This window comes from Malaclemys terrapin, chromosome 23 (genome assembly GCF_027887155.1).
Source record: "Malaclemys terrapin pileata isolate rMalTer1 chromosome 23, rMalTer1.hap1, whole genome shotgun sequence".
Taxonomy (NCBI): domain Eukaryota; kingdom Metazoa; phylum Chordata; order Testudines; family Emydidae; genus Malaclemys; species Malaclemys terrapin.
Genome location: NC_071527.1, coordinates 13,430,901 through 13,450,679, shown reverse-complemented (window position 1 = coordinate 13,450,679; position 19,779 = coordinate 13,430,901). Strand labels below are relative to the sequence as shown.

The following is a 19,779-nucleotide window of genomic DNA, read 5'->3' as shown; positions in this document are numbered from 1 at the left end:
TCCCTTTACCTAGGGTCTTGGTCTTCTGGCCCACCACAGCACTTCTCCAAACTGCTTCCTCCAAACTGCTCTCTGTTCCAACACCAAACCACTCTGCTTCAACTCCTCCAACTGTCTGATTGAAGCAGGGGGTGTTTATCAGATGACTGGCTTTAGGTGCTCTAATTGGCTTAATTGGTTTCAGGTGCTCTAATTAATCTGTAAAAAGAAGAACAGGAGTACTTGTGGCACCTTAGAGACTAACAAATTTATTAGAGCATAAACTTTCGTGGACTACAGCCCACTTCTTCGGATGCATATAGAATGGAACATATATTGAGGAAATATATATACACACATACAGAGAGCATAAACAGGTGGGAGTTGTCTTACCAACTCTGAGAGGCCAATTAATTAAGAGAAAAAAAACTTTTGAAGTGATAATCAAGCTAGCCCAGTACAGAGAAGGTTGATAAGAAGTGTGAGAATACTTACAAGAGGAGATAGATTCAATGTTTGTAATGGCTCAGCCATTCCCAGTCCTTATTCAATCCTTTGTTGATTGTGTCTAGTTTGCATATCAATTCTAGCTCAGCAGTCTCTCATTGGAGTCTGTTTTTGAAGTTTTTCTGTTGTAATATAGCCACCCGCAGGTCTGTCACTGAATGACCAGACAGGTTAAAGTGTTCTCCCACTGGTTTTTGAGTATTTTGATTCCTGATGTCAGATTTGTGTCCATTAATTCTTTTGCGTAGAGACTGTCCGGTTTGGCCAATGTACATGGCAGAGGGGCATTGCTGGCACATGATGGCATATATCACATTGGTAGATGTGCAGGTGAACGAGCCCCTGATAGTATGGCTGATGTGATTAGGTCCTATGATGATGTCACTTGAATAGATATGTGGACAGAGTTGGCATCGGGGTTTGTTACAAGGATAGGTTCCTGGGTTAGTGGTTTTGTTCAGTGATGTGTGGTTGCTGGTGAGTATTTGCTTTAGGTTGGGGGGTTGTCTGTAAGCGAGGACAGGTCTGTCTCCCAAGATCTGTGAGAGTAAAGGATCATCTTTCAGGATAGGTTGTAGATCTCTGATGATGCGCTGGAGAGGTTTTAGTTGGGGGCTGAAGGTGACAGCTAGTGGTGTTCTGTTATTTTCTTTGTTGGGCCTGTCTTGTAGGAGGTGACTTCTGGGTACTCGTCTGACTCTGTCAATCTGTTTTTTCACTTCAGCAGGTGGGTATTGTAGTTTTAAGAATGCTTGATAGAGATCTTGTAGGTGCTTGTCTCTATCTGAGGGATTGGAGCAAATGCGGTTATATCTTAGAGCTTGGCTGTAGACAATGGATCGTGTGGTGTGTCCTGGATGGAAGCTGGAGGCATGTAGGTAAGTGTAGCGGTCAGTAGGTTTCCGGTATAGGGTGGTATTTATGTGACCATCGCTTATTAGCACAGTAGTGTCCAGGAAATGGACCGCTTGTGTGGATTGATCTAGGCTGAGGTTGATGGTGGGATGGAAATTATTGAAATCATGGTGAAATTCCTCAAGGGCTTCTTTTCCATGGGTCCAGATGATGAAGATGTCCTCAATGTAGCGCAAGTAGAGTAGGGGCGTTAGGGGACGAGAGCTAAGGAAGCGTTGTTCTAATAATTAATTAGATACAGATAATTAATCTGTAGCAGCCTCTCTTCCCTCTACAGGGACTAAGGCTCTTATCATCCTGGGGCTTACATATCTCCCATCTATCACTCTCCTGCTGTCCTCTGCAGCATGGTGAGGCTGCAGTAAGACTAGATATTTTATAGGGATAGTCCTGATTTTGGGGTCTTTTTCTTATATAGACTCCTATTATCCCCCCACCCCCTGTTCTGATGTTTCACACTTGCTGTCTGGTCACCTAATTGGAAATGGCCTTAAACGATAACCAAGCTCTATCCCTTTACATCTAACCATTAGGTGAAAAGAATATCCTACTCTTTCACAAAGGGGAAAATGGCCTACACTTACTCCAGTAGCTTTGAATGCTCATGACAGAGGGCTGCTAGAAGAACTTTTTGTTTAAAGAATTATTCCAGGAAACCCCTCCAATACAGTCAGTGGCAGGGTAAAGAGAATGAAAATGTTTAGTACCAAGGGCTTGTCTACATGGAGATAGTCAAGAAAGCTAATCCAAATTAATTTTCAAAATGCATTAGTTAAACTTCATTAAACACCTATGGGGACACACTTATTTAGAATTAAAGGGGCCTTATTTCAGGTTAGTTTAATTCATGTAATTCACTAAAATTAATAAGGGCCATTTTAATTCAGAATCAGAGCATCCACACATGTGTTTAATGCCACTTTAAATTTACACCTTTAGTTCATTTGGATTAACTTTCCTTAGTGTCCCTGTGTAGACAAGCCCTAAGGAATTTAGCAGTTATCTACCTGTATGCAGACCATCTATTATTTGTACAGTTCCCAAAAGTGTGCTAGGCTCTTTACACATCACAATCTTCTCTTCTAATGAGGTATTTACAAGATGCCACCATTCTATTATCTAAATGCCAACAGACAGGACAGAAAGAACTAGACAGGCAGAAAAATGGACATTACAACAGTGAAAGAAGGTGAAGAATTACTTATACCTGCTAATGGTCTCTTCACCTTGTATACAGAGAAAGCAGCTGATACAGTCAACCACCCACTGACGGGACGTGGCCAGTGAATCACAGCTGTATGGTGCTATTAGTCCAATCAGAGATCCAAACTGATTAAAAGTTTCCTGAGTCTAATTAAAAAAGAATGAAGAATGAACGTTCTCCAGCTGTACGAGACTTCACTTGCTATCCTTATTGTTGATACCAGTCAGCTCTGTGTTTTTGGGGAACCAGGGCGCAGTATCTAGCCGGCGTGACTCATGAAGGACACCCTCCATCCCCGTCTGTTTGAACCAAAACCGATCAGAGAAAAGGCTTGCAGAGAACAATGAAGGGTTTGGGGAGACACACCTAGACCCCTCCTGACAAAGGTGACAAGATTAAGATATCTCCATTTTCATGCAGAATGAAGAGACAACTCCCCTAGCCTGATCTGCATGAAAGATGGACTAGGGATTAGCATAAAGAATGAAGAACAGAGAACCGCACTGAACTCTGGGACCAGGAAAGCAGGGACGCACTGCATCATGGGAATCCCTGCTCCAGATGTTAATGAACCTACAACTGCACACACCCAGCTCAGCAATTATCGGACCAATTCTAGTAATAAATCTTTGATTGATATCCCATAATACTGAAGCAGCCTAGTTGCCTTGTGAGCTCCCTAGAAGAAAACAACACCCATAGCCAAGAGTGATCAGCTCCTATTGTCTAGCCTAAAGAAAACCTTGAGCCATCAGTTTACCCATAAACAAATCTAGTGTTCTCCCTTGAACCATTGTATTTTCTCTACAAACCCCCCGAACTATGCCCAAGTAAGGGTTCTGATGTATAGACCCAAACTTTGCATCAGTTCCACTGGGATTCCATCTCCTGACTGATCGTGCTGGGGGCTCTGCCTGTCTCCAGCACTCAGGACCCTGAACTACCACCATCATCTGGGAACCCCGACCAGTTCAAGCCTCATGGAGTGGGTGAGATCCCTCTCTCTCTCTCTCTCTCTCTGTTTTCTTTTCTACCTCAGGTATTAACCTTTACAATGTAACTGTTATGTTTGTGTCGCCCTCCTTGTGTAGTTATCACTATTATTCAATAAATAACTTTTATGGTTCAGCTGGTTGCTTCTCTCTCTCTCTCTGAATTTTACTCTTTTGTGTTTTTAGCTTCCCCCATTTACTCGGCAGCAACGCTTCTTGTACCTAAGCTAAAGATCCCTGTAGTGCCCAGAAATACTGTGGGGTTTGCTCATCAAGTGTGTTACTCCCAGTACAATTGTAATGTGAAAGTGTGATAGGGACGTGTTAAACTTGGGGCATATGGGGGGGGGGCAACTGAAAGTGCTGCTTAACCCAACCCATTGAGTACAGGGTCATATAAGGGGATCAGCTGGGGAGTGCTGTAGTGTGTGTGTGTGTGTGTGTGCACGCGCATGTTCATCTAGTTCTAGTTATTAGCCCTGGGGAACCTAGGTCCTGCAGGATAGCTCCATTGGGAGCTCCATTGGGAGGGGACTTGTAGAAGGAAGGAGTAGAGCTCCATATGAACACACAAGTGACATAAGCCCCACATTAATAACATTACAGAACCCTCCCCCCCACAGAAGAGTAAGCCTAATCAATGAGTAACAGGCACATCTGGTAACATTGTGCATCTGATTCCTGTACTGACCTGGGTAATGCACATTGGAAAACATAATCCCAATTGTACATACAAACGGATGGGGTCTAAATTAGCTGTTATCACTCAAGAAAGAGACCTCAGAGTCATTGTGTACAGTTCTCTGAAAGCATCTGCTCAACATGCAGTCAAAAACCATAACAACATGTTAGTTACCATCAGGAAGGGGATAGATAATAAGACAGTAAATATCATTATGACACTGTATAAATCTACAGTACCCCCACACCTTGAATACTGCGTGCAGTTTTGGTCATCTCATCTCAAAAAAGATATGTTAGAATTGGAAGAAATACAGAGAAGAGCAACAAAAATGATTAGGCGTATGGGACAACTTCTCATACAAGGAGAGATTAAAAAGACAGGGACTTTTCATCTTGGAAAAGAGACGACTAAGAGGGACTATGATAGAGAACTATAAAATCATGACTGTTGTAGAGAAAGTCATTAAGGAAGTGTTATTTAGCCCTTCACATAACACAGAAACAAGGAACAGGAGTACTTGTGGCACCTTAGAGACTAACAAATTTATTAGACATCTATATGCATGTCTATATGCATCCGAAGAAGTGGGCTGTAGTCCACGAAAGCTTATGCTCTAATAAATGTGTTAGTCTCTAAGGTGCCACAAGTACTCCTGTTCTTCTTTTTGCGGATACAGACTAACACGGCTGTTACTCTGAAACTTGTCAATCATTTCTACATTATCTTCACCTTAACTATCTGTGTTATAATGGAAGAACGGCTAATTACCTTATGTGAAGGAATGTAACTAATTTACTGTGTTAATAGAATGATAATAGAAGATTATCTTCAAAGCAAAGTACAACAGGCGATCTGCATTGGGGGAAGGTCCTGCTGTGACAATTTCTGTGAGGTAGGCTTGTCAGCCTGCTAGAATAGCTATAAAAGAGAAGGCTTGGGCCTGATCCTATCATCTCTAGTCTGCTTAAGCTTTGAACAGGGAAAGACCCACTGCCCAAAGCGGGGGCTGAGGGACTGCTGGGGTGCAGGGGACATGATGAGAGGGGTCCAGGGCTCCAGGCTCTTGGACACCCCCTCCCCCATAGAGGGGGGTGGTGGTGAGATCCCGGCCCCTCCCAGTGTCCGGAGCCCCCTGCAGGGCAGAGGCCTCGCCTGGGACAGCCGCAGCAGCCCAGCCACGCGTGCCAGGGTCAGGGTGGGTCACTCACGCCATGTTCAAAATCGGGTAGCACAGGCCTGGCATGGCTACGGCTTGGGTTAGACCTGCTCTTCCCAGGCCAGCTGGAATGAGACGGGAGCCCCGCAACCCGAGTGCCCGTTGAGGTGTAAAGCGGGAGCGGGCCAGGGAGATGCAGCGTTGGCTCCCTGCAGCTCTCCCTGCACGGCCCTGACCCTGCTTTCTGACCCTGCCCCATGGGCCTCCGCCCTCCCCCACCGTGGGGAGCTCCAGAGCTCTGGTTGGGGGGCAGGGGGCTCCACATACACCTCTTAGCCCTTTACAGACAAACCCTGGGAGCAATGGAACAGCCCCCCCTCCCCCACCAACCCCTCTTAAGGCAGCAGGGCAGCCTCTCCTCCCCATAAGTGGCAGTGGGATGGGTCCCCCGTCAATTCCCCAATCGCTCCCCCCCCGCCAGCCCCTGCCGCACCTTGTCCGTGGTCAGCCTCTTGCTCTCACAGAAGGGGGAGGGGTGTGTCAACAGGGTGGGCTGTCCTGGCACTGGGTGGGAGAGGTTTGTCTGAGGGGGGAAGTCCTGGCAGTGGGTGGGGATGGAATGTCTTTGCCAAAGTGGGGGTAGGGGGTGGCGGCACTGGGTGGGGAGGGGAGAGCTGTGCCGAAGGGGGAGTGTAGCGGGTCCCAGCACTAGGCATTGGGTGGGGCACGGAGTGGTGTGTCTGGGGGGGGATGGGTCCCGGCCCTGGGTGGGGCACGGAGAGGCATATCTAGGGGATGGGTGGGACACGGAGGGGCGTGTCAGGGGCAGGGCTGAGCGTGCTCATTTGGAGACGTCAGTGATGTGCATGTGACGTAGCTGCACCCAGAGTTCGTCGTCTTCGTCCAGCAGCGCCTCCTTCTCCCGCGAGTCGCTGATGCCCGTTGTCTCGTACCTGCAGGGGAGGGGAGAGGGAGTCAGGCTGCGGCACCCCTCCCCCGAGCGTAGGGGCTATGGAGCAGTGCCGGTGCCTGGGTCACATCCCCCCCAGCCCGCCTGAGGAGTGCGGGGCGCCCCCTGCTGGCAGCCAGGCCCTACCTGTAGGTGTCATTCTTGATGCTGAGCAGGTCGTAGGCCATGGCCTGGAAGGTGAGCTCATGCAGCAGTGGGGACACCAGGTCGAAGCTCCGGTCCACTATCAACAGCTGAGAGCGGGCTTTGTCAGGGCCCTGGGGCAAAGGAGAGAGAGACCCGTCACCCCCTGCTCCAGCGGAGGGGTCCTGGCCTGGCTTACACGGCACAATCCAATGGGCCCTGGTGGGCCTGAAACTTCACCACCCGCCCTCTCTGCAGCCCAGCCCCCAACCCCAGGGGAAGCCAGGAGACATCCCCCAAGCTAGCTGAGACGTGCCCTGGGGTCCCGCCCTGACCGGCAGGGAGAGCTCCCCACCCAGCTGCGCTGCAACGCCCCCTGCAGGGACGGGCCACCTGCCCCTTGTGCAAATAGCAATGGCCACTCCCCCAAGCACGCTCTCTGCTCGTGCCTCTCCACCAACGGGAGCCTGCCCCTTACAAGGCAGCCCCCGACTGCGCCCTGCCCCATATGCTGCGTGGGGAGGGGGAGAACTACACCAGAAGGCCCTGGCTAGTCTATCATTAACCAACACCAGGCCCAGAGATTCTTTGATACAAGATCCCAGAGGGGGACAATGGGACGTTATCCCTATGCCCCACCTGGCATCTGAGCTGGGACCCCATATGAGGCTCTAGCTCCCACTCCCAGCCTGGGTGGCCCCCAGCATCCAGTTGGACAGAGACCCCTCAAATGGTCAGCATCTCAGACCCATATCATGGGGGGGGGGCTGGCCCAGACCCCGCTCCCTGCCTGATCAGCATGCTGTGACAAAGTGGGTCTGTTCTTAATGTTTTCCTCAGTTTCCCCTATGCAGTCCTTAAGTATCTAGGTGGTGGGATAAGGGTGTGTGGTTGCTGCAGAGCAAAGGGCCAGGGTACATAAATGCCCAATACTCTGTCTCCTGGCAACTGATGGCCTGGGCCCCTCCTCTGCAAAGGTGCCAACTGAAGGTGTTGGAGACAAAGGGATCAAGTGACCTCCTGGCCTGGGAAAGAGACAAAACCCAGAGAAGGAGGGGCTGGACGGGGGTGGGAGTTTGGAGCTAGCTGGGGACTGGAAGGGAGGGCAGACGGGGGTCTGTCTCGCTGGGCCCCAGAATGCACCCGGCAGAGGGGTCCCGTTCGCTGCTGTACCTCCAAGCTCTGTTTTAGACCGTGTTCCTGTCATCTAATAAACCTCTGTTTTACTGGCTGGCTGAGAGTCACGTCTGACTGTGAAGTGAGGGGTGCAGAACCCTTTGGCTTCCCCAGGACCCCACCTGGGCAGACTCACTGTGGGAAGCGCGGTGAGGCTGAAGAGCAGCAGGTCCGCGGGGCTCTCCAGGTCCTCGGCTGCCAGCATGTTGGGAGTGAGGGTGGTGAGCACGAACTGATCCACCTTGGCCGTGAAGCCCAGGGAGGGGGAGGGGGCCCCGCAGCTGCACCACCACCTGGAAGTACTCCCGCTCCGCACCGCCCAGCAGCTCCACCCGCATGGGGACAGAGTCACGGCTGGGCCAGGGCTCAGCGCCGTGTGCAGCTAGCGGATCCCACGTTTAGGGGGGAGCCCAGTGCTGGGGAGGCAGGGTGTGTGTGTGGGGGGGGAGAGAGAGCCCAGTGCTGGGTCGGCAGGGGGTGTATGTGTGGGGGGAAGAGACAGCCCAGTGCTGGGGCAGCAGGGGGTGTGGGTGGGTGGGGCACTGGTGGGTGGGGGGGAGCTCAGGACTGGGTGGGGGGGGGCAGCCAAAAATGTTTTGCTCGGGGCGGCAAAAAACCTAGAGCCGGCCCTGGGTGCTGCGCAGCTGGACGATTGAGAATGCCGGCGGTTTGGAGCAGAGGCTCTGAGTTCAGACAAACTTGACCTCCTCGGTCCTGGAGTCCAGGTGACTAATGAGGGCGTGGTCTGAACAGGCTGTGCGGTGTCACTGCCAATCCCTGCTGGCTGCCGAAGGGGTCGAGTCACAGGGGTCTACACTCAGCTGCACTCACTGGGGAGCTCCGGCGAGAAGTGGGGGGGCTAGAGCCTGAAGTCTCAGAGTCGTGGGGCTCGCCCTTGCAAAAAGAGGAGGCCTGGGGCCTAGCACAACCATAGGGGCATCCCGAGCGTGATGGGCACCCTGGGACACCAGGACAGAGGGGGGACTGGTTCAAGCTGGGAGGACCTGAACACGAGCAGCCGGCGGCAGCAGTAGTGGTGGGGGCGGCCATGACGGGGAGCAGAGACAGAGTTCTGGGGGTGCAGGACAGGCAGCTGGGAAATCGGGACCAAGGAACGTGCCTGCTGCTGTTTGCTCCTGCTGCTCCCATGGGAAGAAGGCTGGGGACGTTCTCAGCCCACAAACAGAACCACCTGGCTCTCCCTGGAGGAGACCCCGGCAAGGCCTCACTTCACTGGGGCTGAAGGGGGACAGGCACATTCCAGGGCCTGACAGGTCCACGCTCAGCCCAGCTCCTGCATGTAGTGATGAGAACTGCCACTTGTGGAGCCCACCCGGCCCAGACTGGTGCTAAGTTCCAAGCAGCCAGACCCTGCCCCTCCCTGTGGCTGCCGGCCCGCGCTGGCACCGTTTGGCTGCAGCATGGATCAGCAGGTGCTGATGCACGAGTAGGGTTACCATACGTCCGGATTTTCCCGGACATGTCCGGCTTTTTGGGCCTCAAATCCCCATCCGGGAGGAAATCCCAAAAAGCTGGACATGTCCGGGAAAATAGGGAGGGAGGGGCCTGCAGTGCTCGGCCGGGGGCCGGAGCCGCTGGGGCCGGCGGTGCGGGGCCGGGGCTGGGGCCGGCAGTGCGGGGCCGGGGGACGAGAGGGACAGTATCAGCTTGTTGGGGCTCCGGCGGGAGAAGACACGGCGTGGGCACTTGATGTGAAGGTGTCCTGAGCACCAGCTGCGCATGTTGAGCCACTCAACAGTACGGGAGGGGCTGGGGCCGTCCTCCCGGTGCAGCAGAATCAGCTGCTTCAGGGCAGGCACGGCTGTGTTCTCCAGCATCTGCTCCAGCTGCAAGGGCAGAACAGGGGCTCCTAGAATGAGCCAACTCCCCGGTGGAATGATCCTCGCCCCGGCACAGCACAGCACACACAGCCCCATCCCAATGCACAGATGCCCTCCCCGCCCCCCACGAGCCTCCATCCCTGCACAACATACACAGCCCCCTGCCTCTGCACAGCCCCCTCAGCGGGCAATTCCCCCCACCCCACCCAGCATGAGCCGCTGCAGCCCAGCGCAGCCCAGCTCCCCCCTCAGGATGAGCCCCGACCCCTGCATGGCTCGCACAGCCCTCCCCAACAGGAGTGGAGGGAAGTTGCAGGAGGGACTTGGAAGCTGGTCACAGATTCCCACACCAGAAAGGCCCTGTGGGATGTGTGTGCTAAGCCCACCTGACCCCTCATCCCGTGATGGGTTTGCAGCCTGGGTCCCAGGTGGTGACATACCACCATCACCCTGCCCCATGCTTGCCACCTCGCCCCACACGAAGTCTAGAGGAGATGAACCTTTCCTCCACAGGGCCTGGATCTCGGCCTTGGCTGACTGCTGGGCTCGGGTGAACGTGGCTGTAGGCTGCTCTCTGGACCTTTTGGCCTGAAGCCGTGGGGTACCCCCAGGATCCCTGGCTGTCCTTGGCAGTGCCCGCCACTGGTAGGGTGCTCTACCCGAAGGAGGAGGCGGGGGCACCCCAGCCTTGGTGCAGGGACCCATGGGCACTCTGGTTCTCACACAGGGGCACCAGCGGCCGTACCGGACAGTGTCTGCGCGGGTGGGCGAGGACTCCACAATGCTGCGGCTGCCGGTCGAGGCCTTCTCTGCCGTCTTCGAGAAGTACCCCGAGAGCCTGGTGCGGGTGGTGCAGGTGAGTGCGGCCTTGGCCCCCGTCCCATGTGCTGATGCCCTCCCCTCCCCCGCATTGTGCCGCATGCTCAGACTCTCCCCTTCCCTTCCAGATCATCATGGTGCGTCTGCAGCGGGTCACCTTCCTGGCCCTGCACAATTACCTGGGGCTGACTAATGAACTCTTCAGCCACAGGAGTGATGGGCCCGGCCCTGGAGCTCCTCCCGTGGGAGTGGTGGGTCCTGATTCCTGCACCAGAACCTTCATCCTTCCCATCCCCGGTCCCTCCTGCCCATGGCAGTTTGGGCCAGACTTGGGCCAGTGTCCAAACCCTGGTCCCACTAGGGAGGCTGGAGGCCGGCACCTGGCTGGGGAGGGGACAGAAAGAGCTAGAACCCCCCCGAGCAAAGCCCCTGTGTCTGCAAGGGGGGGATCCCTGTGCAGCAGGGATGGAGCAGGGCCTGGCAGGGTGTCCCCTGCTGGCAGCAAGTCACAGTGAGAGGCCTTAACACCCAGCCTGGCGGCTCTGGAGAGGTGGAGAATCCTGCACCCAAGCAGCCCCTCCCCCTGGCACAGCCCTGCTCTGCCCTCAGACTTGGCTGCTGGAGCAGCGTTCCCTGCCTTGCTGGGTGGAGCACCTGGCTCAGGGTGGAGCCAAGGCCTGTGGGAACAGCCGGGTCCATCCTCTGATGCCAGAGGAACCAGCCCAGCGTTTAGATGGGTCACTGGGCTGGCGCTGTGACCCCCTCTCCCCGGCTGCCAGGGAGCCAGGAGCCGAGAGCAAGCTTTGCGGGGCCATCGTGTGGTGGCAGCACTTGGCGCTCTGGGCTCAGCTGGGCTCTGCGCGCTCCTTGTCTACAGTGGCACATCTGGCCCCTCCCACGTTACGCAGCTCCGTGGACACGGGTCTCCCTCACACAAGCCATGCGGCTGCTGGCGTGGAGCATGTTTCCTCCTGGGCCATCAGCCAAGTGAGGGGAGCCAAGCCGTGCCTGTGCCCGTCCCCGTCCCCGTGCCCATCCCCATCCCTCTGCCTCAGCTCTGCTCTGGGGTGGGGGCAGGACTCGCTGGGGGAGATGTTGCCCCCACGTGATGGGGGAGGTCAGACGAGATGCTCTGAATGGCCCCTATTGGCCTTGAGTGGTGGGTGTGGCTGGTCCCCAGGCTGGCACTGCCCAGCCTGGCCTGGTGCTGATGCCAGCTGTGTCATGGAGGAGATGCAGCCGCTGCGGCTCTTCCCCCAGCCCAGCCATGCCTCACGCACCAGCCCTGTCAGACACAGCAAGCGCGTCATCAGCGTCTCCTCCATTGACCACCACAAGGAGAGCTCTGGAGGCAGCCAGATGCCAGTGCCAAGGACCTGGGTAAGGGTTGCCCTGGCTCAGGGAGGGGAACGCAGCAGCTGTGCTCCCCCTCAGAGCAACTGAGCTGGGCATGGACCGGACAGGGGTGAAAGAAGTCAAGGGTGCAGAAGGGCTCAGTATGGGGTGCTGTGCTGCAGGGAGCGGGGTGGAGGCCTGGGCACTTCCCTTGCACGGAACTGGTCCACACCTTCCATATGCCACGACAGCTGTGGAGTGGCTCTCGTCACCAATCCTGCCCCTGGAGGTGGCCTGGCTGTAGGGTCCGACCCAGGGCAGGGGAGGCTCTGGACCCCGTGTGCTCACTGTGCCAGTGTAACGGGATGTGTGTGTCACCCTCACAGCTGATCAGCTCAAGCTGGGGTCCCTGGAGCCCTCTGCAGTGCCACTGCTGAGCCGCTGCATCTCCATGCCAGTGGATAGCTCAGGTAAGTGGAACTCTCCCAGGATGGGACCAGGTTAATTGATAAGGGGGTTGCACTGATAGGCTTTGCTGTGTGAAAGGGGTCACCAGTACGACCCTCAGGGCTAACCCAAGCTAAACTGCTTGTGGATCCCTTGCTTATGCTTAGAAATCTTGCCCTCCCTGAATGCCAACCCCAGCAGTGATACAGATCTTTCCGGTCAGGCCTTATTTCCTTCCCCCAGAGCTCACACAGATGGAACGAGTGTCGGTCGGTGCTTGGCTCCCCTTCATGAGTGTGTCTGGGGGAGGGGTGTGTGTGGAATCAAGGAAGTTGAGTTACACAATAAGAGGTTTACAATGCAAACGCTTGATGTAACTACACCAGGGGCTCCAGTGATGTGATAAGTGAGATCAGCATCCTACAAGCATTTCAGCATTTCTGAACACCAAACACATTCGCATCAACTTCACATGTATTCTAACAGTGCGAACACACTGGTGAGCCAGCCTGGTTCCCGGCTCTGCGTTTGTCAGTGTTCAGTGAGGCCTGGGGGCCTTGGCATGAGCTGGCACCTGGTCTGCCAGCGTCACAGGGCCGTGCTGCTTCCTCGGCCTCTCACGCTGAGTCCCTCCTTGTGGAGGTCAATGGCACTGTGGCCATAGGTGCTGACTTCTGCTGGTGCTGGTGGGTGCTGCTTCCCTCTGCGCCCGACCCCGCCCTGACTCCACCCCTGCCCTGCCCCCTCCCACCCATGCCCTGCCCCCATTCAAACCCCTTCCCCAAAGTCCCCATCCCAACTCTGCCCCCTCCCTGAGCGCACCGCATTCCTGCTCCTTCCCCTCCCTCCTGCAGCTTGTTACGCCGTGAAACAGCTGTTTTGCGGCGGCAAGTGCTGGGAGATAGGTGGAGGAGCAGGGACCTGGCGCACTCAAGGGAAGAGGCAGAGGCAGAGATGTAGGTGAGTTGGGGCGGGGGGGCGGGGAGGGAAGCTTGGCAGCGCCCGTGCCAGAGGTTCCCTGTGCGCTCCCCCATCCCGGGCTACATGCCTTTTGGGCAGGTGGGATGGCATCCCCTCCCGCCCCCTTCCCTCCTTCCCGGCTGCTGGGCCTCAGGCCTAGGAAACATTAAACCCCTGCACAGCAGGAATGGGGAGGGGTTGGTTCCCATGGAGCTGGGGGAATTTATGCTGGGCTGTGGCTCTGCCAAGGTTAGTGGGGTGCTCCAGAGAGTTCGGGCTCAGCCGGAGCTGTAGGCTGTCCCCCAGGTCTCCTGCCCGCCTATCTGTGGGTGCGCACCTTGGGGGCAGGCCTGCCCCTCACCCTGGTGCTGACGTTCCTCTCTATCCTCCGCCCCCACCCCCCCAACAGGACGTCAGCCTTCACTTCGTGCTGTGGGGCTGCCTACACGTCTTCCAGCGCATGATTGACAAGGCAGAGGATATGTGCCTCTTTCTGCTGCAGCCTGGAGAGATGGTGGGCCAGCTGGCAGTGCGGACCGGGGAGCCCCTCATCTTCACCATCAAGGCCGAGTGTGACTGCACCTTCCTCAAGATCTCCACGTCGGACTTCTACGAGTTGGTGTCCCCCTTCCCCTCCACATCCTGTGGGCAGGGTCTGCCCACCTCCCACCCCACTTCCATCTAGGCTGGTGGCCTGGGTCAGATTGGGGCCAGTGCTCCCTAGAGGGGAAAGGCACCGTGTCCCATTCCTCACCCCCATAAACCAGGTAGTCCCCTGCCCTGGGCTGGATTGGAGCTGCCTCCCCCTAGAGGGGAAAGGCCCCATGTCCCAGTCCTCCAATCGTGCACCTGTTGCATGGGCCTGGATTCTCCTGCCCTGGGCTGTGATCTGTCCTGGTGCCATGTTTTCTTGGCTGGCTCTGTTCCAGAGGAGGTGGGTGACTCAGGGAGGGGGCGGCTGCAGTCAGCAGCGCACTGGCAGCAACGGGGCCACCTGTGCACTGACGAGCTGCCCGCTTTCTCCCCAGGATCATGCGGGAACAGCCCAGTGTGGTGCTGAGTGTTGCCCATACTGTGGCCGCCTGCATGTCCCCATTCGTGCGCCAGATGGACTTTGCCATCGACTGGATCGCAGTGGGGGCTGGACGGGCCTTGTACAGGAGAGTGAGGCCTGTGCTGGGGGGAGGGTGTGTGTGCTGGGAGACCCTGGCTGGGGAACCCCAGTTTCTCCGCCTAGCCCAGGGCACAGCTGGGACCAACTCTCCCTGCTGTGTTTAACCCCTTCTGCGCCAGGGTAACGGGCATCCCTGTTACTCTCAGCCTCGTCTATGCCCTTCCTGCAGCAAAAATGACTCAGGCATCCCAGCGCTCTGGGCGGGCGCTGTCCAGGCCAGCAGCCGTGCTGTTTCCAGAGGGGCCAGGCGAGACCTGACCAGCTGCCTCTGACCCCTCCATGGGACTCAGGTTTTCACCTGGGCTGACCTGACTTCAACCCCTTCCTGGCTGCAGATGTTGGATTGAGAGCAGCCCGGGAGCTCTGGGGATGGGGGTGTCCCAGCCCAGGGCAGGTGCCAGCTGGGGCTGTCAGACTCGCCGCTCATTGCATGTGCTCTCCCAGCCGAGGCGGTAGGGGGCGTTCTCCCTGGGGCAGACACCAGCTCAGCATTCAGACTCACTGCTCACTGCATGCACTCTCTCAGCCAATGTGGTAGGGGACGCTCTAGTTCTAGGGCTGGAGGAACCCAGCCCTGGGGAACCTAGGTCCTGCAGGGTAGCTCCATTGGGAGGGGACTTGCAGAAGGAAGTAGAGCTCCATATGAACACACAAGTGACACAAGCAGCACATTGACAGAATTACAGACCCCCCTCCCCCAGAAGAGTAACCCTAATCAATGAGCCTACCCAAAGTGACGGGCACATCTGGTAACAGCATGCAAAAAGCCTTTTTCCGTCCTCAGGAAAGTTGGATCCCAGGCATGTTGGTTAATGACAATGCTGGGAGATTGCTTTAGGTGAAAAACTGCTGTAATAATTGATTTTAGCCTGTTATTGTAAAATTTAGACTCTAAGAAGCATGTTATGATTTTCATTTTATATGTAACCAGTTCTGTTTCCATTATCCTGACTCAGTACCTCTTAAATCTAAATCTTTGATAATAAATTTAGGATTGTTCCACTATACATATATCTCATTGCTGCGAGGTTATAAACGATCTGATCCTGAGCTGTACCAATCAAGCTGTTTGGATTCTGTTCCCTGGTCATTTCTGTGAGTGTCCTGTGACAGTAACCGGATGCTACTGGGGGACACTTTCAGAGGGGCTTGGGGGCTGCGGTGCAACTACTGTTACCGTGCAAGGCAGAGCAAGGGCTGGCAGAGCCCTGTGGAGATTGGTAGGATGGCTAACAGACCGGTCATGTTATGCTTGACTAGATATCAGCTCCCCGAGAAAATCTTCCTCTCGCCAGGTGGGTAACAAGGTGACTCAGAGCCTGGGCACCCCAAGAAAGCTGCACACATACCCCTGTAACCTGCTTTCCCTCCTCCAGGGGCCTCTTTATCTTAGCCAAACCTCAAATATGTTCAAACCGTGTTCAAATATGTTAAGGACTGTTACAAAGAGGACCCTGATCAACTGTTCTCCATGTGCACTGGAAGTAGGAATCAGCTTAATCTGCAGCAAGGGAGATTTAGGTTAGATATTAGGAAAAACTTTCTAACTATAAAGATAGATAAGCTCTGGAATAGGCCTCAAAGGGAGGTTGTGGAATCCCCATCATGGGTTTTTAAGAACCCATTAGACAAAGAGCTGTCAGGGACGGTTTAAGTATAGTGCTGGACAGGATGATCTTTCTAGGACCCTTCCAGCCCTACATTTCTAGGATGCTCTGAACTGTGGAGTTTAACTGGTGAGCCCCACAGCGAACTGACCCTGCAGCATTCACCCAGCTCTAGTCCAATGTGAATTATTAACAAAATGAGCTGGTCCCTGATATGGAGAAGTCACAAGACCAGTGAGCACAGCAGGACATACCCTATCAGAGGTACCCAATGACAGTCGTTCCCCTGTAGTGCAGTGGGGGAAGCCAGGGAATCCAATGGTTCCTCTCGGATAAAGTCTTGCAGTACACAAACAGGGACTTGGCTTAGAAAAGCAGAGATGCCTTCCCTCACATACTATTACAGGCACCTATCCTAAGTCTGTAAGTAAACAGACACGGTTCACAGATAGCCTTCTGACCCAGGAATAGACCAGACAGGAGGGAAGATAACTCACCAGAACATAGTCCATTCCACTTACAACCCAGAATTCATTAGCAACACTGAATTCCCAGAAAAACAAAGATGAGAATATGATTAAGAACCAGACCCCAGATCACTAACTACAGGGATTAGATCTAGCTTTGTGGGTGTCACGGACTCTCAGATCGTGCCCACTCGTGGCCCTGTGCGGTCCATGGGGGGGGCACCCCTTTCAGTGAGACAGCCCTTCTCAGGGGTCCACTCTCTCTCAGGGTTAGGCCCTTCCACCTCCTGGAGCCGCACCTCTCTGAGCCTTAGCACGTCTGTCTCTCACCGTGGGCCCCCTCAGGGAGTCCAGTCGCTCTGGACCCCCCGGGGCCTCCCTCCCCCTGAAGGGGACGATGCAACCTTGTTCTCTAGACCGGAGTGACTCTCAGCCAGCGTAAAACAGGAGGGTTTATTGAGCATTGAACACAGCACAGGAAACACTCAGGGCCTCAGGCCTGACCTCCCTCAGCCCAGTACATCCCAGTCTCCTTGCATCCAGGTGGGCTCTGCCTGCCCCTCCTCTCCAGCCAAGAGCCTCCCTGCTTCCCAGCTGCATCTGAGATCACCGGCCCCAAGCCCCCCTCTGTCCATTGTCTTCTCTCCAGGTAAACAGGGTCGTCTGGGCCTCCTTTCCTCTCTGCCCTCCTCTGGCTGGAACCGGCTGGTTGGGTCATGGGGTCCTCTCTTCACGGCCCATTGTCCTCCCACTGGCTAGAACCGGCTATGACTCCTCATCTGGGTCTCTGGGTCATCAGGTCAGCGGTCGCTGGGGTGTCCATCCTCCAGGCCATCGGCTGGGGTCCCAAGTTCCCTCTCCGGTCCTCTGTAACAACAAACTCCCTCTCCCCTCACCTCGTTAAACCAGTAACACCCAGGGGCACTGAGTCCCACTCCCTCTGCATGCAAATCATTGGAAAACCACAAAAATATAAGAAAATCTCCCATTTTGTCACAGTGGGGATCCTGGAAGAGTGGTTAGAAACCCCAGAGAGGCACTGAACTGAGGTCTTCTTCCATCTCTGCAGAGAAAGGGTAAGGGAGGAAGCCCCCACATCATGGTTACAGTGGACATGCAGGAAGCCCCAATTTCTCTGAAAGAAGAAATCAGGCCTCTGAGCAATTGAAACAGATACTTCAAACAGTTTAGTAGGAAATATGTGCACAGTAAATCGAAAATCTGGGGCTGGGTTATTTACATATGACCTTGTTTGTGAGATACTTGGCCAGCATCTGAAAAAGAAATGTGAAGAGTCATGAGTATTTGTCCAGTGTCCCTTAATACACATAAACAGAGTGGAGAATACTAGGGAATAACAATATGATAACATGGACCAGGAATAAGCTGCTGGATACGGTATAGAAAGCAAACACCAACACAGGAAACACTACAAGATTAGGGGAACCCATATTACTTAATATAGTCGCTCTTAAATGAGCAGAATGGGTCAATTCAGCAGGGGTCTCTATTGATTTCCTTCCAATATTCAACTCTTACAGGAACATTGTCTCCCCATTGAGAGCTATAAGCAATAACATCCCAGACTCCCTCTGCCTTTCGCCCTCCTCCGCTAACTGCTGCCTGGTGAATCCCCACAGGCCCTGAACCCAAGGGACAGTAAACTGGAGAATGAGGTGGTGATGGAGACTAGAAGCCTGACCATTCAGTGACCCTTTTCTGTGAGGTGGAGGATCATAGTAGCTAACTTTGGAGGATGAGTTATATCTGCTGAGCGCCTTCTCTGAAGGGCAGAGCATCCTTATCTCCCAATAATATCAGTGGGAGTTTGAGAACACTCAGCAACTCATAGGATTGGGCAATACAAATACAAAGGCCTTGGGTGGCTAAAGTTAAGCACTAAAATCTGCAGTTAGATTAGGGTTACCATTCGTCCGGATTTACCCGGACATGTCCTCCTTTTTGTGCTAAAAATAGCGTCCGGGGGGAATTTGTAAAGCACTCACAATGTCCGGGATTTCCCCCCTCCCCCGGAGCGGCTGGGAGGGCTGCAGGAAAGTCCCGGGCTGGACTCCGGAGCAGCTGGAGAGGAGCTCCGCCCTGCATTCTGAGCAAGTGTCTCAGCACAAAGTGCAGCCCTCCCCTTTTGCAACTGGGAGCGGTTACTGCCATGCAGCGTAGCAAAACGGGAGCGAGAGCACTTTGTGCTGATACAAGGGCAGCTCTCCCCTGCAACCCGGTCCGGGCCAGGGACCGGGTTTTGTTGTGCAGGGCCAGGGACCGGGTTTTGTTGTGCTGGGGAGCTTAGCCACGTGTCCGGCTCGCACAGAGCCCAACACCCTGTTCTGAGCAGCAGGGTAAGGGGGGCAGGAGAAGGGGCAGGGAGGTTCTGGAGGGGGCAGTCAAGAAACGGGGGGGGGGGCTTTTTGGGGGGAGTGGAGAAAGTTTTGGGCAGTCAGGGTACAGGTAGGGGGTAGGGTCCTGGTGGGCAGTTGGGGGGGGGTCTTAGGAGGGGGCAGTTAGGGGACAAGGAACAGGGAGTCTTAGGTAGGGGGTGGGGTTCTGGAGGGAAGTTAGGAGCAGGGGTCCCAGGAGGGGGCAGTCAGGGGACAAGGAGCGGGGGGGTAGGGGGCTGGGAGTTCTGGGTGGGAGCTGTCAGGGGGCAGGAGTGGGGAGAGGGATCGGAGCAGTCAGGGGACAGGGAGCAGAGGGGTTTAGATGGGTTGGGAGTTCTGGGGGGGGCTGTCAGGGGGCAGGAGTGCGGAGAGGGATCGGAGCAGTCAGGGGACAGGGAGCAGAGGGGTTTAGATGGGTTGGGAGTTCTGGGGGGGAGCTGTCAGGGGGCAGGAGTGGGGAGAGGGATCGGAGCAGTCGGGACAGGGAGCAGAGGGGTTTAGATGGGTTGGGAGTTCTGGGGGGGGCTGTCAGGGGGTGGGGAGTGGTTGGATGGGGCGTGGGAGTCCCAGGGGTCTGTCTGGGGGTGGGGGTGTGGATAAAGGTTGGGGCAGTCAGGGGACAAGAGGCAGGGAGGCTTAGATAGTCCTGGGGGGCAGTTAGGGGCAGGGGTCCCAGGAGGGGGTAGTCAGGGGACAAGGAACGGGGGGAGGGTTGGGAGGTCAGGGGGGGCGGGAAGTGGGAGGGGCAGGGGCGGGGCTAGGGCGGGGCTTCTCCCGTCCTCTTTTTTGCTCGCTGAAATATGGTAACCCTAAGTTAGATGCCTAAATACTCATTATAGCCACCTGCAGAGGTGCTGATTAAATCTCTATCAGCATTGTGGTGTTTAAAATAGATATTTGAAAAACAAGGGGAATGATGTTTAAAGGCATATTTGTCCTTTGGTTGACATCAGACAACTTTATGCCAGGTGACTGGATTTTCCAAACCTGGATACCTAAACTTTGACTCCTAACAATCACATGTAG

General features: G+C 55.0%; 1 protein-coding gene across 1 annotated transcript in view; it reads right to left on the bottom strand.

Moving 5' to 3' along the window:
* Positions 1-16,791: 16,791 nt before the first annotated feature.
* The window catches only part of LOC128827988 (maestro heat-like repeat-containing protein family member 2B), a 54,552-nt gene continuing 51,564 nt past the window's right edge, over positions 16,792-19,779 (bottom strand). Inside the window, exon 32 of the mRNA XM_054012254.1 lies at positions 16,792-17,631. The gene's annotated coding sequence lies outside the window, so the exon portion shown is untranslated. The remainder of the gene's footprint in view (positions 17,632-19,779) is intronic.